Raw genomic sequence first — 19,867 nt, 5'->3', positions numbered from 1 at the left:
AAGTGAAGTCGTCCTGATCTTTTCTGTGCCGATATCCTTCTCCATTTCACCTTTCTCTAACGAATTTTCGTTGTCGTCGGCGGGGTGACGCTTCCAACTCTTCAAGCTATCTTCCCGAGCTTTTCGTACTTTTCGTTGGCGGTGCGGTATTCTGTCGTTGTAGGAGCCGCAGCGCATAGTCCACCACCTCCAGTTTCTCAACTTTTCATAGGTTTGAGAGCGTTCTGACAGCTTCCCTCACCTATTAAAGTGATAGGTTGTCATTACACTTTCCAATTTTGGCTTCACCAAGCCATCCTGCTCCATCAAATGGAGGCATGGGTGCGTTTAGTAGAGTTCCTCAAGAATAGGGCTTCCAAAAATTTCATCTCCAGCGTTTCGCAAACGCTGGGTCCGCGAAGTGTACCCGGACGTTTTTCTCCTCTTTTTTGGCCAACCAACCGTTTCACCTCGTATTACTTCAGGTAGGACTTGCTCTCGAGTCGGTTACATATTCCGACCGCCTGCTAATACCGCATTTTTGCTTTCAACTCTTCCTTACTTGGCTTCCTGCGGGCCCCTCTCTTGTTGTCAGAGTTGGAACCCTCTTCTTCTCCTTCCTCTGCCAATTAGACTAAAGTCAGCTTGAACTCATGACATTGCAAGCTTTCGGCGACACCCATTTCCCCAGAGAAAGAAGGATACAGAATTTTCTTTTTGCAGATTTTTAGCCACCATTAGAATCTAAAACTTGTACATCATAAATTTATATCTTCTGTGCTGATGTCACAAATAATAGTTTCTATTCTTCTGTTTTTCGGCTATCACTTGCTTTACCACAATCCTCTCTGTAAATCAATATTTATAGCTTTTAACAATTTGAGAAATACTTTTAATTAAAATATTCTCTCCTTCATACTTCTGGAGCAGCTCAGCGCCCACAGTGACTAAGGTAGTCACCAAAATTGATGAAATTCGTAGGAAACTAAAGAAATATTTCAAGCTTTGAAGCGTTTAAGAAAAATTTATAGCCGAACACAAACTCACACATACAGACACATGCATACAAAAACAAGTGTTTCAGCTTTATTATTGCAGAAGCCGAAGGATATTTATCTTCACACATATGCGTTTGACAGTGTGCGACTTTCGCCCGTCACCTACTCCGAGCCTAAGCCACTTAATTGCCACACGAGCAGCGCAATAAATATGCAAATATTTAATAATACAAATTTATGACTCGAGTGCCTGCTACTTATTTATTTTCTAAGATATTTTTGTAACTTTATTCATTACTTTTTTACATTTTTATTTGCGTCTTATCATTACGCTTACACGCTGCTGAAAAGCTTAAGCTCAAGTAACAAAAGCAAGCATATGGGTATATACATATATGAAGTGCTATTGATGTGTGTGTGTTGAAAATGTACTGTTCGTAATCCAACAGCTACAAGCCGTAAACAAACTGAGGCTTAACACTGTGCAGCAAGCGAGTGGGCCGAGTAGAGGCCTACGTGTGGTGGCAGATTCGTTTGTGTGTATGTGTGCGCATGTCTCCCCGCTGTGAGCAGTGGGTATACAAATTGACATGCTTATCTTTGTTTGTGAGTGAAGCACTTGAAACCCTTTGCATATATATACATACATAGGTAAGATTTTGCATGCTGTGTTGTAAGCTGATTGGTATATATTGAAGATATTTACAAGTGTGTATGTAGCAAATGCTTGTATGTGAGCGGATTTGAGCAGGCAAAATGCATACACGTATAAATATATATTTATAATACTGATTATTAATTTTTTTCATTTAACAGCAGGCTCAAATATTTGAAGAAAATATATCATATTCTATTATATATATATTTATACATAAACAAAAATGTTATTTTTACAAAACAAATTCACTTTAATTTCTTTTTTAATTTTAAAAATTTGTTTACAAAAAAAATGTTTTTTCTTGCAAAATTTAATTTTTTTGATTAATTTTTTTTTTCAAAAATTCCTGCTATTCAAAAAACAATATATGATGATAAAAGATAATTCTTTACAAAAAAATGTTATTTTTACAAAAAAAAATTTAATTAATTTTTTTTTACAAAATTTTAATAAAGTATAAGCAATTTTTATTTTTTTGCAAAATTTAATTTCTTTATTTATTTATTTTTTTTTTTTTGAAAAATTCTAGCTTTTTAAAAAACAGCTTCAATAAAATAAATTCTTTACAAAACCAAAATTGTTATTTAAAAAAAAAATATTTAACTTTTTTCAAAATTTTAAAAATTTGTTTTTAAAAATATACTATTTTTTTCAAATTTTAATTTTTTTATTTAAACATTTTTTTAAAGATTCTAACCTTTCAAAAAACAACATATGATTTAATAACAAATAATTCTTTACAAGTAAAAGGCATATTTAATAGATTTAACTTTAATTAAATTTTTAAAATTGTATTAAACTCAATCTCCAATGCTTACTATTTTATCTTTTATTTATTTTTTATTATTTCGGACTCTTTTTATTTAACTTTATTTGATTTTGAAAAATTAAAAAAAAAATATAATTTAAAAAAATTTCTCAAAACTTTTTAATTTCACACAATTTTTTTTGTTTTATTTATTTGTACCCAGTGGATTGTGAAGCCTTGGAATATTTATTTTTGTTTTTTCAAAAAAGCAACTTACAAAACCAACTTAATTTCCGAATAAGAATAAATTTGTATATTCAATCTTTACTACGAAAATTCACCAAATGGTTTTGAACGACGTAAAATACCACAAAAACCAATTTTTTATTTTTCGAGCGAAATTATATTCGGTAAAATATAAGAATGCATAATTTAGGCTATCTTCAAATGCTATAAGCAATAACTGAGAACATGAAATTTCAACTCAACGAATATTACATGCATATATACAGGTGCATACACATATGTAGATTCTACCACCATGCTATAAAAAGTAGCAATCGAAATGAAGAACAGAAAACTACAAGTGTCTTTCGTTTTTCCGAGAACCGACTGAGCAAATATCAAGCAATTGCGCACTCAAAGCCGCAGCATACATACACATACACAGACGCAGTCAGCCATTACACTCGGTTTACCTGATGACGGCACTCATACTCGATCAGTGGTACTGAGAGGTTACGTATACGCAACGCACGCCTATGAATCCAAACAACTAATTGACCACAATTTGATGCAGACAGACATGCCGGTGAAGGGGCAGAGAAATTAAATGAAAAGAAATGAGAAATGCAATCATTTTACAGTTTTTTAAATTGTTTTAAGCAAAATTGAGCAACAAGACCAACACACACACATACATATATGTACATATATGATATCAACTACAAGTGCAAGTAAATGTGCTCGATTTTATAAAATTGGTTGGATACGTGCGTATATGTATGTATGTATTGCTATGAATTTGAATGGCAGTTCCTGGCAGCTGGCAAGCGAAATTAATTACAGATCCACAAGCAATGCAGGAACAGCAAGTGCCTCAGGTGGAAGGAGTTGAAACGCTGGAGCAGCACACTAACCGCTGGAAAAGAGTGCTTGTGGGTGAAAAAATAATGCAGGCAAGCACCTTTAGTGGATATGAGATAAATATACGTACATATGCTATGCAAGCGCTTCGCTCCAGTATACGGAGTTATATCTGCAGTTTTCTGTTTACATATGTAAATATGTGTTAGTGCCTGCAAATGCTGCCAAGCCATTGAGGTTAAGAGAATTGACAGAATTTTAACTGAAAATACAATTGGTGAAAAAATTTACAAATTTCAAATTTTTCAGGAAAAAATGGATTTGATTTGAAATTTTCTAAGACTAAAAAAAGAAATCAAAATTTTGATAAAAAAAAAACTTTTCTAAAAATAACTCGAAATTTAAAAAATAGCGCTAATTCAACTGATTATATTTTCAATTAATTTTGTTGAATTACTTAAAGAAACACTTTTTTATTTGAAAAAATATACTTTATTTTTTTCGGAAAAATAATTATTTACAAAAAATATGTTAAAATTTTATAAAATCTGCTAAAAAAAATTTACAATTTGAAATTTTGCTAAAAAAAAAAATTCCTAAAAAATTTTAAAATTTTTCGTTAAAAAATATTTTAGTTTTGAAAAATACAAAATAGCTTAATTCAGCTGATTTCTTATTTTTTTTTTAGTTTTTTAATTTAATTTTGTTGAATTACTTTTAAATAAAAAAATATTTTATTCGAAAAAATTATACAATTACTTTATTTCGAAAAACAAAAATTATTAAATTTTTTTATAGAAAATTTTAAAGAAAAAAATTATTAATTTTTTTATAGAAAATTTTAAAGAAAAAATTATTGTTTTTTGAGTAATATTTTATTAAAATGTTGGAGTTTTCTAAATATTTTTTTGAAAAAAAAAATTGTATTCATGAACCCACAACACTTCTGTTTGCTGGAACATACCACTATAAAGCAAGTATTTTATTTATAGTATCGGTTACATCTAGGCAACCCTACACTGGCAATTGAACGCACAGTCTCAGCTGCCTGCAATTGCACCTTTGTTGCTTTATTTGCATGACGACTGTTGCAGCAACTGTAAGTACAAGCGTTCCAGATCTTTCATTGCTGGCAAAATGTTGTCCATTTTTACCGATTTGCTTTTGCTTTGTGCTTCGTGGCTTGTACCTACATATATTCCCTGCACAAGGCACAAGGTAGTACAATCCCCAATGAGGACACTCAAACGGCAACAAATAAACTTGCAACTAACTAGTTGTAGGCAAATGGGAGCATATTGATATGCGCAGTTATGTTTGCTTATGTATGTGCGTATGTACATAAGTATGCGTGTATGTATGTTTATGTTTGGAAATTCATGGCACAATATGAAAGTAGAACGCTTTTGCTTGTTGGCATGAAAATACTTGGGCTCTTGCCGCCAAAATCTCGTTGCTGCAATTTCTGCTCTGCCAGCAATTTGGTTGCTAGTTTGCTTTGCGGATTTTTTGCAATTTATGCAAGTAGATACAGTGTAATTTCATAGTAGTTCAAAATTTACAGCTTTAACCAAAAAAAGTTTGAAGAAATTTTTTTATAAATTTTCAGAATTTTTACATTTTTTATTTTTTTTTTTTACATTTTCTACTAAATTAAATACGTTTGAAAAAAAAAAATTGTTTAACAAAAATTTTATAAATATTAAAAAAAAAATTCAAAAAATTCTGAAAACATTTTTTTAAAAAAGATGTGCAATACATTTACATTATAAAGGAAAGTTTATATAAATTTTGAAAAATATTTTTTTTTAATTCTGAAAATTTAGAATTTTTTTACATTTTCTAGTACATCAGAAAATTGTGATAATTTTTTTTCGCAAATACATTTGCTTTTAAAAAAAATTTTTGCGAAATTTTATTAATTTAAAAAAAAGTCTGAAAATTCTAATAATTTTTTTTAGAAAGTATTATTACTGTTTATTTTGATAAAAACGTCAAGAAATTTTGATAATTTTTTTTAGCAAAATTTTATTAATCTTGAAAACAAAAAAAAACAAACGTCAGAAAATTCTGATAATTTTTTTTAGAAATTTATGATAACTTTTTTTTGGCAAAGATGTGTAATACATTTAAAATTATAAAGAAGTTTAGAACAATTTTGAAAATAAAACTCTGAAAATTCAAACATTTTTTTATATTTTCTAAAACAATAGAATACATTTGCTTTAAAAAATGTTCAGCAAAGATGCGCGCTAAATTTAAAATGTCAAAATAAAATTGTAAAAATATATATAAAATAAGTTTGATTCAACATTTTTGAAAAACTCAAAATGCCACCAAATTTTAAAACAGCTGTAACACGCCCACTTTTCTTATAAAACGTGTGCGATGCTGGAATTGTTTTTTTCCACCTCTTTCTCTCGCATTTTCGCTATATACACCTTGGTATATGTAACTGTGCTTTTCTGTACATGCAAGTGCATTTTCACACGCTTCATTTATTTGCGTTTTGCCACTTTCTTCATGCTCTACTTCGCCTTCACCGCTTTTATTAATATATTTCTTATGTTGCCTTGAGTCTTGGCGCCATGTTTTCCTATCCATTGTCTGGGGTATTTTCAATTTTTGCTTTTTCGTATTGCTTTTGCCAACATATTGTTTACTAGAAAGGTATTAAGTACAATTGCTATAAACACATACATATACAAGTGCATATATGTATAAGGACATGCAACGAAAATTCGACCAAAATTGTTTACTTTGTTTTTACATCGTTTTTCACACAAAGCTATCAAGCAAAATGGGTCAGAGATGTAAGAAAGTATGGATATTTATATGAATAGAAATAGAACAATGCATTGCCGAAATATGCATGTATGTGTGCATAGATTTGAAATATTAGAATTTATGAAATTCATTAAATATATCATAAAATATTTTTTGTTGTATTTGCTCTTTTTTATTTTTTTAAATCCGCACACATTCCATCAAGTTCTATGCCTGCCTCAAATACGAGTCGATTTACGCTTTTCTTTACACAATCGAGTTGCATACATACGTATGTACATATGTAAAAAAACACCTCCTAAGCGTAAGCTCTCAGTCGGTTCTCTTTTAAATGACCACTTAATCCTTTTCTCTGTTTTCTTTTAATTAAAGTGCAAGCTCAAGCTTAAGATCAAATAGAAATATGCTGAGTAAATAATGGAATTCGATTAGGGGGCGGTAAGCGGGTTATATTATGTATACATGTATGTTGTGGAAATCTGTGTGAACCAGCAAACGTAAATATATCTTGCAATTATTTTTATTTGCTCTAAAACTAGTTTCGGCATAAGCTTATTAAATTTAAAGTAGAATAGTAGTCATATTCCCTTTCCGAGCATAATTGTTATTGAATACATATCGAAAGAATTAATGTTTTTCGAGCATCAATATTTTAAGTATACAAAACTTCCCACTAAAAAGTATGGAGAGGATCTGCGATGAACTTATCAAACGACAAATCGCACGAAACCTTTTTGAGTCCAGGCAGCATGCGTATGTCAAAGGAAAGTCGGTTAATACCGCCCTACATGAGGTAGTAGAGACAATCTAAAGTTCCTTAGAAAAACGATAATTCACAATAGCGGCATTTACTGGGCGAAGGGCCACGGACTAACTGTTAATCCGGAGAAAACAGAAATCTGTGTCTTCACAAGACGACAACAAAAACTTTTTAATTCAATCTCCCCTCATTAAAGGGCAAAACCATTTCACTCTCGAGCTCGGTCAAATATCTCGGTGTTATCGTAGTTAAAAATCTAATCTGGAGAGGATATATTGAGAGCAGGGCTTTTAAAGCCCTTCGAATCTGGAACAAGTACAATAGGCCTGCTTACTGAAGATACTACTTCAACAAAGGCTCTGGAGTTTATACTTACTTGAAATCCGGCAAATACACATGCAAGTGAGGTTTGAGGCAATGCTTACGGAGAGCCGCCTTATGGTGTCAAGCTAGGTGGCTATGAGCATGACATCATACACAGCCTTGTTAATAAACGAGTGTTAAACTGGCATTAAGACCAGGTAAAGGAGGCCCACGAGGAACTAAACACATCGTTTTCATTCCCCAGTAGAGAAAATTGGGCTGTAATCGATGGTTCCAACGGCGAAATATTCGTATTCACTGACAGATCAAAGGATGAAACTGGAACAAGTGCGGGCTTTTTGTAGTAATCCATACACGAAATGCAACTTCAAACTAAACGACTACAATTCGGTCTTTCAGACTGAAATTGTGGGCACAACAGGGACTGCCAAGTGGGCTTCTGTTCTAAGCTGCAAGCCCATAAACATTCCAGTGAATAGCCAAGCGGCAATGGCTTATGCAAGAGGCAATCAATAGACTTTTAGCAGGAAATACAGTTAATATCATCTGGGTACCTGGTCATATAGGAATAGAAGGAAATTAAAAGGCAGACAAGCTGGACCGCTCGGGGGGAGTTGGAGATACAATCTACCTAAGCTGCTCCAGGCCATTCTGTTTCTTCGAGGACTATTTCGAGCAGAGGACTATAGAGGAACACCTCAGGTCTTGGAACACAAGTAACACAGGGCATACCACAAAGGTACTTTGGGGTTATGTTGATGATGGACAGACCATAAAGCTCCTCCATTAGGCAAAAGGAAGCTTAGCAACGTTGTAGAAATCAAAACAGGGCACCTACCGGAAAAATACCACCTTCAGAAAATGAATTTAATGGATTCGAGGGAATGAAAAGCATGTGCAGAGGATGAGAAGGGGAAAAATCAGGTCTTTTACCAAATCATTCTTTCCCCGGGTCACAATGAGCCTAACCCTGGCCTAAGTGCAGCCACAAGCGCTCCGGCGTCTATTTTTTCAGTTTTTTTTTCTAAAATTAAAAATTGAGTACATAAGCAGCTAAAATAAAATAATAATTACAGCACGCCTCAGTATTCTCTCAAAATATATCTAAAGCATTGTCTTAAGTAAGGATTAAATCAAAATACAGGGCGAAAGCAACTGATAGCTAAGTATCGTCTGAGTTAACCCTCGGAGACAAACTTATTTAATCTCTGGCGAACACTGGCAAACAATGCACGTTACACGCGCTGCATCAGGTCCACCGAAAAGTCAATTGGTAGCAGTAAGAACAATAACAACATATTCTCTAACACATATGCTGCAGCCAAAGCGGATTTATATATGTAACGTATACAAACATTCATCATTTTGTAGAATCAATATATTCATATGCGCTTGTAAATTTCGATATGAATGCAATAAGTCAGAGACGCCGCGCTGATGTCAAATCAAATGTCAATTTATGTCGGTCGAGTGACAGAGAGAGCAAAAGATGAGCCACGGTATGTATATGTGTGTGCACAAAAACAATTCAATACCGGGCGATTTGCTATGACGGAGCTGATTGTAAAGCAGATGTATATGTGTGTGTGCTTGCACTTATGCAAATTGTGATTGTTGGCATTATGGATGCTTAGCAACACTGCTGTATTGACACAGATGATGTAAGCAGACAGACAAACATATAAATAAGCTGGGATTTGAAGGGATCTGCGTAAATACATATTAATAAGAGTGTGTGTGTTGAAAGCAAGATATATTGAAGTATATCCATTAGAGGCGTACATACAGTGTGTCAAAAAAGTGCTGACACAAGAATAAAACAGATTAACTGTGAAATTTTTTAAACATTTTTTTTTGCAAATTAAATTTTATAAAATTTAAAATTGAAAAGAATTAACAAAAACATTTGTAATAAATAATAAATTTTGAGAAAAAAAATATTTTAAATAAAAAACGAAAATATTTTAATTAAAAAATTATTTTAATTATGCAATTGTTTTAATTAAATTTAATTATTTAATTAATAAAAATATAATTATTTTAATTTTTCTTCAATATTATTTTCGAGAAGCAATAATAAAAATAAAAAAAAGAATTAAACGACTTTTTTTTGTTTATTTGTATAATAATAACATACATTCTAATTTAACACAAAGAATAAATATTTTCAATACCCGAAAGAAAAACTAAAAATATTTTATATTTTTAAACAGTTATTTTTAAGCAAAAAAAAAAATAAATAAAAATTTTGCCAAAATTTAAAAAAAAAAAAACAATTTTTATACATTTTGAAAAAAATATATTTTGGAGTAGAAAAATTAAAAATAATGAATTGCTTTTTTTAGTAATTCTAAGACCAAAAATAAATTCATAAAAAATTTTGACAGACATTTTTTCGAAAAAAAAACTAAATTTATATAATTTTTGAGAAAAAAAAATATTTAGGATTTTTTTTTTAAATTTCTACGAAAAAAAAAATAAAAATAAAAAAAAAAAACAAAAACAATTTTCCATATTTGTTTAGGTTTGTTTTCAAAAATATAATTTTTAACGCGCCGACCACCACTGTGCAAGTGGCTTCAAGCTAATATTTCTCTATATGTATATTTATGCTATATTACTAATGCTAGCAGGCTAAATATACAAATTAACTAACATATGCTGCAGTTAAGTGCTTGCAAGTGGTAACAGCTGCTGCTGGCAAATTTTTGTATTATATAAATTGCTGTTACAATATTTTTTTTCTTCAAATACTTAAGCTAATATGCGTATTAATAAAGCTTACAGAGTATTAGTGATGGGTTTTTGTTGCCAAAGACTTTTACTTATTTATTAGCATATTGTTGTATCACACATGTTACATTTATACATTTTCGGACGCGTGTGAGTAATGAACTAAGCCACAAATTATTTTTAGAAATTAAAAAATATTAATGAAATTCATAAAATAATACTAAATTATAAAAATAAATATAAAATCAATTATAAAAAAAAATAATTAAAAAAATTATTTAAAATACATTTTAAAGAAATTAATTATAATTAAAAACAATTTTGAATAAAAAAAAGTCAAAATTTTAATGCTTTGTGGAAATAAAAAAATTTTAATGAAATTCATAAAAAAAATTTCATAAAAATACATATGATTATAAAAATAAATTATAAAAAACAATTATAAAAAAATTGATTAAAAACAATTTAAAATCAAAAATAAATTAATTAAATTTACGTATAATATAAAAATTTAAATACTTTGTGGAAATAAAAAAATAATAATAAAATTCATAATTCATTCATTTTCATAAAAATACATATGATTATAAAAATAAATTATAAAAAAAATTATAAAAAAATAATTTAAAAAATAATCAAAAGAATTATTTAAAAAAAGTTTTAAAAAATTAATTTTTATACGCAATAAAAATTAAAAACAATTTAAAATAAAAAAAATTAATTAAATTTACATATAATAAAAAGATAAAAATTTAAATACTAAACACCTATATAATTAAAAAATAAACAACGAAAAAAAAATCATTTTACTTAAATATTTATTAATAAATTAACAATCTGACACACACATCAGCAGTTGGCTAGCAGCTTGTTGCAATTAATTTAATTGCCACATTCAGCAGCGAGTTTACGCTCGGCTTTAACTGCTTTTCAAATATTTGCGTTGCATGCAAGCCGACAAAATGACTGACAGCTACACACTGGCGTGCGTATTTGCATAATAAATGCCTACATAAATGTGGCGCATAAATATTTGCACCAACACACGCATACGTACATATGCACATACTGATATGGAATTACCATATTAACAATTTATTATATTTTTTAGTTATGACTTACACATTGCCATAAAGTAAATATGCAAATGCCAAACACACATATGACACACACATAACAGTGCAGCAAAATTGCATGTCCGAACACTTCATAATTGCACACATTGCACTTACAAGTCAGCCAGGCAGCCAGTCAGTCAACTTGTCATGTTGCATTCGCACGCTTCATTTGCTCGCTGTGCTGGCCTCCGGGGCGTATGAGCGACATGCAAGCGTAAAATGCATAACTAAATGGAGTTATGTATTGAAATTAAAATTATTTAAAATGCACACACATATACATGCTCGCATTAAAATTTACCAAAAAAGCTATTACATATTTAACTGCTGAATGCCTCTGGTCTATAGCGTGTTCAGCGTGCGCCGCTGCGTATGAGTAACATATGTAATCTGCGTGTATTTACATGAATTATGTAAGCAGTTATGTGTGTATTTTGACTAAATGGCATTTTGTGTGTGTGTGTTTATGTGTTACATGCTTGCAAATATTGCATTCTATTGACGTTTAGGCTCGTTTCGCCAGATCGAGTTCAATTAAAATGTAAACTGTAATTGACACTTTTGCAACATTTTACATACAATTTTTACATGTGGCTAGCGGCAAACCGGCCTTGGGGGAAACGCCGGTAATTGGCATGTGCGGCAGGAAATGTGTATTGTGTAACGCAATATTAAAATTTAGAACAAGAAATTCTAACTTTAAAATATACAAAAAATTTATGCGAAATGCACCCAGAAGGAAATATGATACATACTTTTTTGAGACCATATTATTGAAAATTTCAAAAAATTAAGAAATTTTAAGAAAAGAGAAAGGACACCAAGCTAATTTTTTAAATTTAAAAATTTTAAAGCTTAAAAAAATAAAAAAAAAAATTTAATTTAAAAGTTTAATTAAAAAAAAAATAATTTATAATATAAAAGATATCGCAAAAAAATTTTTTTTTCGACGTTTTGAATATTATTCTGAACAGATTTGAAAACAAAACAATAAAATTTAAAAAAAATAATAGAAAATTTACGCAATAAATTAGAAAACTTAATAAAATATAAACATTTTAACAATACTTGTTCGAGCAAAAAAACTCTGTCTGTTAAGATATACATACATAATTAAGTTTTTAGATGAAAACAATTAAAAAAAATAAAAAAAATATATCAATTTTATAGAAAATTAGTTAATTTATTTATTTATTTTTAAAATATTTTTTATATATTTTTTATTTATTATTTAAAACTTTTTACTAACATTTTTTAAAATAATTTTTATTGACTAAAGTATTTTGCTGCAAAATTATTACATATATTTTAAATATTATTTATTTTTGCTTTACTTATATAACAGGAGACATGAGAATACGCCTTATGTAAAAATATAAAAATAACATAAAAGGCTGCATTGAGATAATTAAAAACCATCATTTGAATAATTAAAAATTTTCATTATATAAATATATAAAATTTCAACAAAAAAAATTTAAAGGCATAAGGTATACCAACTCATAAAAAAATATCACTTTTTCTAAAAAAAATTATACACAACAATAGATTTTAAAGCACACAAAAAGTAGCACAAAATATTTGCGCAAAAACACACTTATGCACGACGTTGGTGACAGACGTAAAATTATCGCTGGTCAGACTAATGTTAACCACAGTAAAAATTAAAGTGGTAATGCGACAGCGGGGAGAAAAGAGAATGACCAAATAAAAACAACAAAAAAAGTAAAAAATAAGAAACAAAAAAATATATAAAAAATAAAAAACGTTAACTTCGGTTGCACCGAGGCTATAGTACCCAGACACAAATAGAAAAAAATTCTTACCAGAATTTTTATCGTTCAGTTTGTATGGTAGCTATATGCTATAGTAATCCGATCTGAAGAATTTTTTCGGAGACTATACCGTTAGCATGGGCAATAACCCATACCAAATTTCTTGAAGATATCTCGGCAAATGAAAGATCTTTTCATACAAGCACTTTATTCCGATCGTTCGGTTTGTATGTTAGCAATATGCTATAGTAGAGCGATATCAGCCGTTCCGACAAATGAGTTGCATCTCGGAGAGAAAGGAACGTGTGCGAAATTCCGAAATGATATCTCAAAAACTGAGGAACTAGTTCGTATAAAAACCGACGCATGGACAGAGAGACGGACGGGCAGACGTGGTTTATTCGACTTAGGTCGTCATGCTGATCATGTATGTATATATGTAACATATAGCATACTTTATAGGGCATCTGACGTTTTTCTATGGGTGTTACAAACTGCAAGATAAACTTAAATGCACTGTATAGGGTATAAAAAATTTTAAAAATAAAATGAAAAAATTTATAAAATATGAAAACACTGCCAGCATGTTGAAAGCGACAGCAATAAATATGCACACACACCCACATGCGCACATACATACATACATAAGGCACATAAAATGTGGCAACATTGCTGACCGGCTCACTGACAATGCCGGCTACTAACCCAGTAACTGCAGACGAGCGACGAAAGCAAGGATTTGCACAAGCATGTGCTAAGCTTGCACAACACGAAGCAAAAACTGCACCCACTAACACAAACACAGATATGTATAAACGCACATCCATACACCTACACAGCTAAATCAAACGCCGAACGCGCACAAACTCTCTCGACAATTCGTTGAACTTTACTCCAAATTTAACTGCTATTGCTTTTCTGCCAACTTTGTTGTTTTGTTGTTGTTTTTCTCATTTTGTTATTGCTTTGGCGTTTCCCGTTTGTCGGCTGCTTGTTTATCAAATGTCATTACCGCAAAGTAGCAAACCCGAAAGGTAGCAAGAAATGCGGGAGAGGGCGAGGGTAAGCGGTGTGAGTGAGCGTGGGCGTGGGGAGAGACAGTGAAGAAATGAGTGTGTGACAGGAGCACTGGTAGGTCGCTGAGAAATGACAAAGCGGCTGACGCGCCAACAACTCGTACATCAAATTCTGGCTGCCAGTGGACGAGCGGCTCAGCTCAGCGGCTCAACAGCTCAGGCAATCATTGCCGAAATATTTTTGTTGTTGCTTTGGCTGTGTGTGCTTTTACAACGTATGGCAAAGGCCGATGGCTGATGGCTGAGGCTAAAAGTGGGCACATAACATGAGAACCACACTCATACCAGATTTTATAGGCGCGTGGCAGCAGAGAGCAGCACATTGTCCTTGATGGCACTCACAGCGCGGCATTAAAAATTAATAAGCGTACACAAGCGGACAAACAAGGAATGCCACACGAAGTCATTTACAGTGATGGATTGAAATGGGCTGACAGATGCAAAAAGAATCTGCCATTTTATTACAATTGAATGGACGAATCAAAAAATCGAGGTTATGTCCAATAACAAAAGCAGCGCTGGAATCCCCTCGGTTCGTTCTTATTTACACGTTACAATGTGGGATACAGAAGGTCACATAGTAAACAGTTTAACAGTAGTTGGTTGGAATTAAATAAAAATGGAGATCAGCAGTGCACTTCAGCGTTGAGAGACGCCAGCTTATGTGAGACGGAAGCCCGGAATCCGAAACTAAATTTATAGACGACGCAGTCTCCATGGAGGCTGGTTAGGTTAGATTGAATGGCTGAATCCCAAGATGGAATAGCTGTAATTGGATCTATAAATCGACAAGATGCCCTGAGGTCAACACAAATCTGTTCAGGCTGCCTTTATTTATATTCCCGCCAGTTCAGCGAGATATCTGAACGTGTGAGATGTGTGTTTAAGCCTTGATCTCCCAAAGGTGAGACAGTCAGAGAAGTGTTGTGATATTTTTTTTCTATTTTTTTAAACAACTTCTATAACTGGCATCCGCTTGGACACCGATAGAGAAATGGTCTGTTAGAACCCCTACAATTAGGTATTGGCTAGACTTCCTGAAGGCGAAGAGCTCACTGGCCCTCTTGCGATTCACCTTGAGCCCAAAGGATCTTCCGACAACGCAGGAACTAAGGATAGCCCAGCGCTGACCAAGATAAAGCGAAGCCCAACTAACCAATAGTGGTAGACACGAAGAGTTTGGAGGCAAGACACGTTCCAATTCTACTGATAACGAGACTTGGGTTCATTTTCTCGCCAACTCGTCAGCTTTGCAGTTACCTGCGACTTCGCTGTGTCTTGGCAATCATATTAGTCGTATCAGATAGTAGCACTGATAGCGATGTTAGGCATTATTTAACTAGCATTGAACACTTCATTAGGGAGATCAAACTCTATAGACTTTCCCTCCAGGCATTAAGAGCTGATTCCGCGAAATCTTCTTCCAAAGAACTCTAGCTAAAACTAGCTCCATAAATCACAAATTCAGTGTCCCTACTTCTTTGGCCACCACTGTACTCCAGTATACACACACACACGCATACAAAACACAAAGGCAGTTTTAAAGGTATTGCTTTCAGCATTTGAGCTATGCGATGCTCTACAACTCTGTACTATGCTGGATGAGTGCCCTCATTCGCTTTGTGTCACTCATCAATTCAGTTTGTGTGCGACACCGCCCTCCATACTGCCTTCAAGTCCCCATTTGTGTATGCCATCTGCAGCTGGTTGACCTGCTGCCTTTTGCTGCTCACAAAATCATGATGCAATGCTTGTACTTTACGGCTGTCCAGCAGCGAAATTCCCATTGAATTATCGCTGCTTTTGATGCCATTGAATTTTTTCCCCCAGCAGCAGCAGCAGCTTTAAGCACAGCGGAGGAGAAGAGAGTGTGGTGGAAATGAAAGAATTGCGTTGCATTAATCAAGCGTTAGGATTACGAAGGAATTTCAGGCAGTTCAAAGGTGGCAGGAAGAATAGTGGCAGCTTTGATTTATAAATATATGGTGAAAAATAATAACAGCTGCAGTTATAAGACCAACATTTTTTACAGGAAAATAGTAGCTGCTTTGATTTGAAACAAAATGGTAAAAAAAATTCAACATTTAATTAAAAAATTTAATAAAAAAAATTGTAAACTTAAAAAAATTTACTGGATAGACAAACTTTCTAACAAATTTATAAAAATTTTGAAATTTTTTTTTCCAATTTTAAATTTTTTTAATTTTTTTTTTAATTTAAATTTTTTTTTCCAATTTAAAAATTTTTGTTTTTCGTCATAAATAGATTTATGAAACTTGTAGTATTCAATTTGAATTCAAAAAACATTTTGCGAGACCAAAACTCCTAAGCGCCTAAAGCTGTGCATCAACTTCAGCAGTGCTACCGCTATTGCTAGAAAGTTTGTGCTTAAATGTTGCCTGCTATTGGGCGAGCAGTGCACGTCTGTCCAGTAAATTACACGAAGTAAATTTTAAAATCTCGCTACAGTAAATTTTCATTAAATTTTAATAAATTACTTAACTTTGTTTAATTAAAACCCATCGAAAAAAACTTTCTGCTGACCGCAAATAACAACAAATACACTCATACGTTAGCTATCGCACACTTTTGTGCTCAAGCAATCCCTTCAGTGGCTTTCATCGGCAAAACAAAGCGGTCAACTTTAAATTTTCACTCAAAATGCCGGCAAAACAATACCCCGAACAGTCGTTCTGATGCACAACAGCAGACATAAACACACAGCGGCAAATATTAAAAAAAACCCTGCCAGACTTTAAAGATTTATATAGGTTATTATTTTTCGGTCATTCTAAGTCAAACTTTTATAAAGCTTTCAAAATCACACACATGAATACTAATTAACTCATTAATATGTTATATGAAGGTCGTTGGAACGCAAACAATTTTGCTAAACTACACATGTACATTACACTATGCTAAATATATTCACTAAATTTATACAAATGAACGTTGTAAATACTAATGTTGGACAAAGAAAACACTTTAAATATTCAAAAGCGCAAACAAAAACGATCTGAGTCGAGTAATTTCATTTTATTGACAACAAAAACAACTAAATACAAAGGTCCATATATTTATGTAACAGTAAAGCCGCATAATAACAGTTCTGGGCCGAGCTTCTACCTCACAATTTTTGGTTGCTTTAATTTTGTTATTTTTTTAATATAATTTTGGAGCCTTTAAAGAGCTTTTCAAGGGCAAAGACTTAAAATTCGAATTTATGGAAGCTTCAATCCAAAATTTAATATATATCCAGAATTTCAAAAGTAAATAATCTTTTTCCGCAATCGAAGTTAAAAGCTTTCAATAGATGGCTTCCCAGACAGTTTTACAATAAAAGGAAATTGGTTTTAAAAGAAATTCATAAAAAAGCTTTTGAAAGTTTTGTAAGTGTCCATAGTAAGATAAGCTTAAAAGCTCTCATTATGCCCTTATTCTGTCCAACTCGAGCTTTTAAGGTTTAGCCAATCGTATTTGCTTTTTTGCGCAATCGAAGTTAAAAGCTTTCAACAGATGACTTTCCAGATAGATTTACGATAAAACTAAGCCGATCGTATTTGCTTTCCAGATAGCTTCATAAGAGCTTTTGCAATCAAAATTAAAACTTTCAACAGATGTCTTTCCAGATAGCTTTACAATAAAACGAAATTTATTATAAAAGAGCTATTAAAAGCTTTGTAATTTTCCATTGTAAGCTGAGCTTAAAAGCATTCATTATGCCTTTATACAATCTAACTCAAGCTTTTGAAGTTCAGCCGATCATATTTCTCGTACCATTTACTTTTTAGATAGCTTTCAAATCAAAAGAGGTGCCATAACGCCTTACGCTGCAATATAAAAAACTTCAGTCCAAAATTAGGTGTAATATATTCAGAAGCAAGGGAGCTTTTTATGCAATCGAAGTTAAAAGCTTTCTACAGATGGCTTTTCAAATAGCTTTACAATAAAACGAAATCTGTTTTAAAAGAAATTCATAAAAGAGCTTTTGGAAGCTTTGAAAGTTTTCATTCTAAGATGAGCTTAAAAGCTCTCATTATACGATTTTAAAGTCTATTTCGTGCTTTTAAAGCCCAAGCTGATACTATTTGCATAACTAAGCTTAAAGGTGTTGTAGCATATACTTTTTAGATAGCTTTCAAACCAAAATGATTGACATAACGCTTTAAACTATAACTTATATTAACTTATCTGACATAAATTCTGACAAATTTGACTAAACGAAGAAGCTTTCATACAAAGTGGATATTTCGAAGATACGTAGTTTTTGCTTACTGAAGATCTATAAGGGAAGAAATGGAAAATAAGTTTTCTGATAAGATAAATTGCTACCAATAGGAGCCACTTTTTTGGAAGGGTTTAAATGTAATTTCCTCAATTTTAAAATAGTAAAGCATAGGAAAGTGTAGGAATACAAAGGAGGAGAGAGTGGAGACTATAACGGAAGGACAATAAAAAGAAAAATAGAAATATTAAAAACAAGGAGAGATGAAAAGTGAGAAAGAGAGAGACTACTTTACTATAAGACTGAATCAATTTCACCCCGAAAAAATATACAACAGTTTTCAAAACAATGCAAAAATAAATAAATTCTCATTTTATTAAAACATTTCTTTTTTAGTTCATTTTTCTGGATTTTTGACATAGCAGGATATTTATCAAACACTATTTTACAGATAATACATTTATTTGGGCACAATTTGTGTTAGTAGGACTTGAACTTGAATTTGAAGTTATTGAAAAGCAGTTTCTGTTAAAAAAATTTATTTTTCAAAAATTTAACTTCAGCATTTTAATGGAAAATTTAAATATCAAAAGTAAATAGAACGTGATTTTGACTGATAAAATATTTAAATTGATTGAAAATAAAATTATTTTTTATCAAAAAGAAAAAAGTTATTTTTTTATTAAATATTATCTTTGGAAACAAACGTATGCGTTTTTTTGCTAATAAAACACAACTTTAAAATAAAAAAAATTATATTTTTTTCATAGCATTTGATGCTAATAATTTTAATGAAAAATTTCAATTTTTATTTTATTTTGTATTTTTGATAAACTTTTTAAAAAAATATTGAAAAAAAAATTAAAAAAAAATTAAAAAAACAATTTGAAAAAAAAATTTAAAAAAACTTTTCAAAATTCAAAAATAAAAATTAAAACAAAATTAAATTAAAAAAAATTAAACATATAATTATTGATATTTTCAAATCCTCAAATATGTAAGATACTTTTTTTTAAATTGAAACTAAAAAATTGTTAATAAATAAAAACCAAATTTTCAAAAAAAGTTATAAAATTAGTTTTAGAAACATTTTTTTTTTCCTATTTTTTAAATAAACTTTTACGTTTTAATTTTCAAACAGATTTTATGGAAACCAATTTTTTCCCCATATTTTTAATAAAATTTAATTTTTATGATTTTGAAACAAATTTTCAAAATTTTAAAAATTTATACAAGAAAATTTTAATTTCAAAAAATAAATATATATTATTGTTTTATTATTTGAAAACCATATTTTTCAAATACAAAATAATATGCATTCTTAAAAAAAACTTTTTCATTAAAAAAAAGTGAAAAATTTAATTTCTTTTATAAAAAATTAAAAATTCTTTGTTAAACCAAATTTCAAAATATTTTTTGTATAGCAAATTTTTATTGAAATAAATTTAAAAAAAATTTAATTTTAAATTTAAAAAAAATTATGAAAGTATTTGTGAATTCATCAGTCAACGAAATGCAAAATTACTCAAATTATTATGTAGAACTTAACATTACAATTAAAACTAAAACTAAGGAAAAATAGAATTTTTTAATTAAAAAT

General features: G+C 30.8%; 1 protein-coding gene across 4 annotated transcripts in view; it reads left to right on the top strand.

The window, feature by feature from the left end:
• LOC126760792 (serine-rich adhesin for platelets) overlaps positions 1-19,867 on the top strand; it is a 170,176-nt gene that overhangs the window by 125,148 nt on the left and 25,161 nt on the right. The gene's annotated exons all lie outside the window — the stretch shown is intronic.

The sequence above is a fragment of the Bactrocera neohumeralis genome, chromosome 5 (genome assembly GCF_024586455.1).
Source record: "Bactrocera neohumeralis isolate Rockhampton chromosome 5, APGP_CSIRO_Bneo_wtdbg2-racon-allhic-juicebox.fasta_v2, whole genome shotgun sequence".
In the NCBI taxonomy this organism is placed as follows: Eukaryota; Metazoa; Arthropoda; class Insecta; order Diptera; family Tephritidae; genus Bactrocera; species Bactrocera neohumeralis.
The sequence above is the reverse complement of the archived record's forward strand: the minus strand, read 5'-3'. Positions and strand labels throughout refer to the sequence as shown.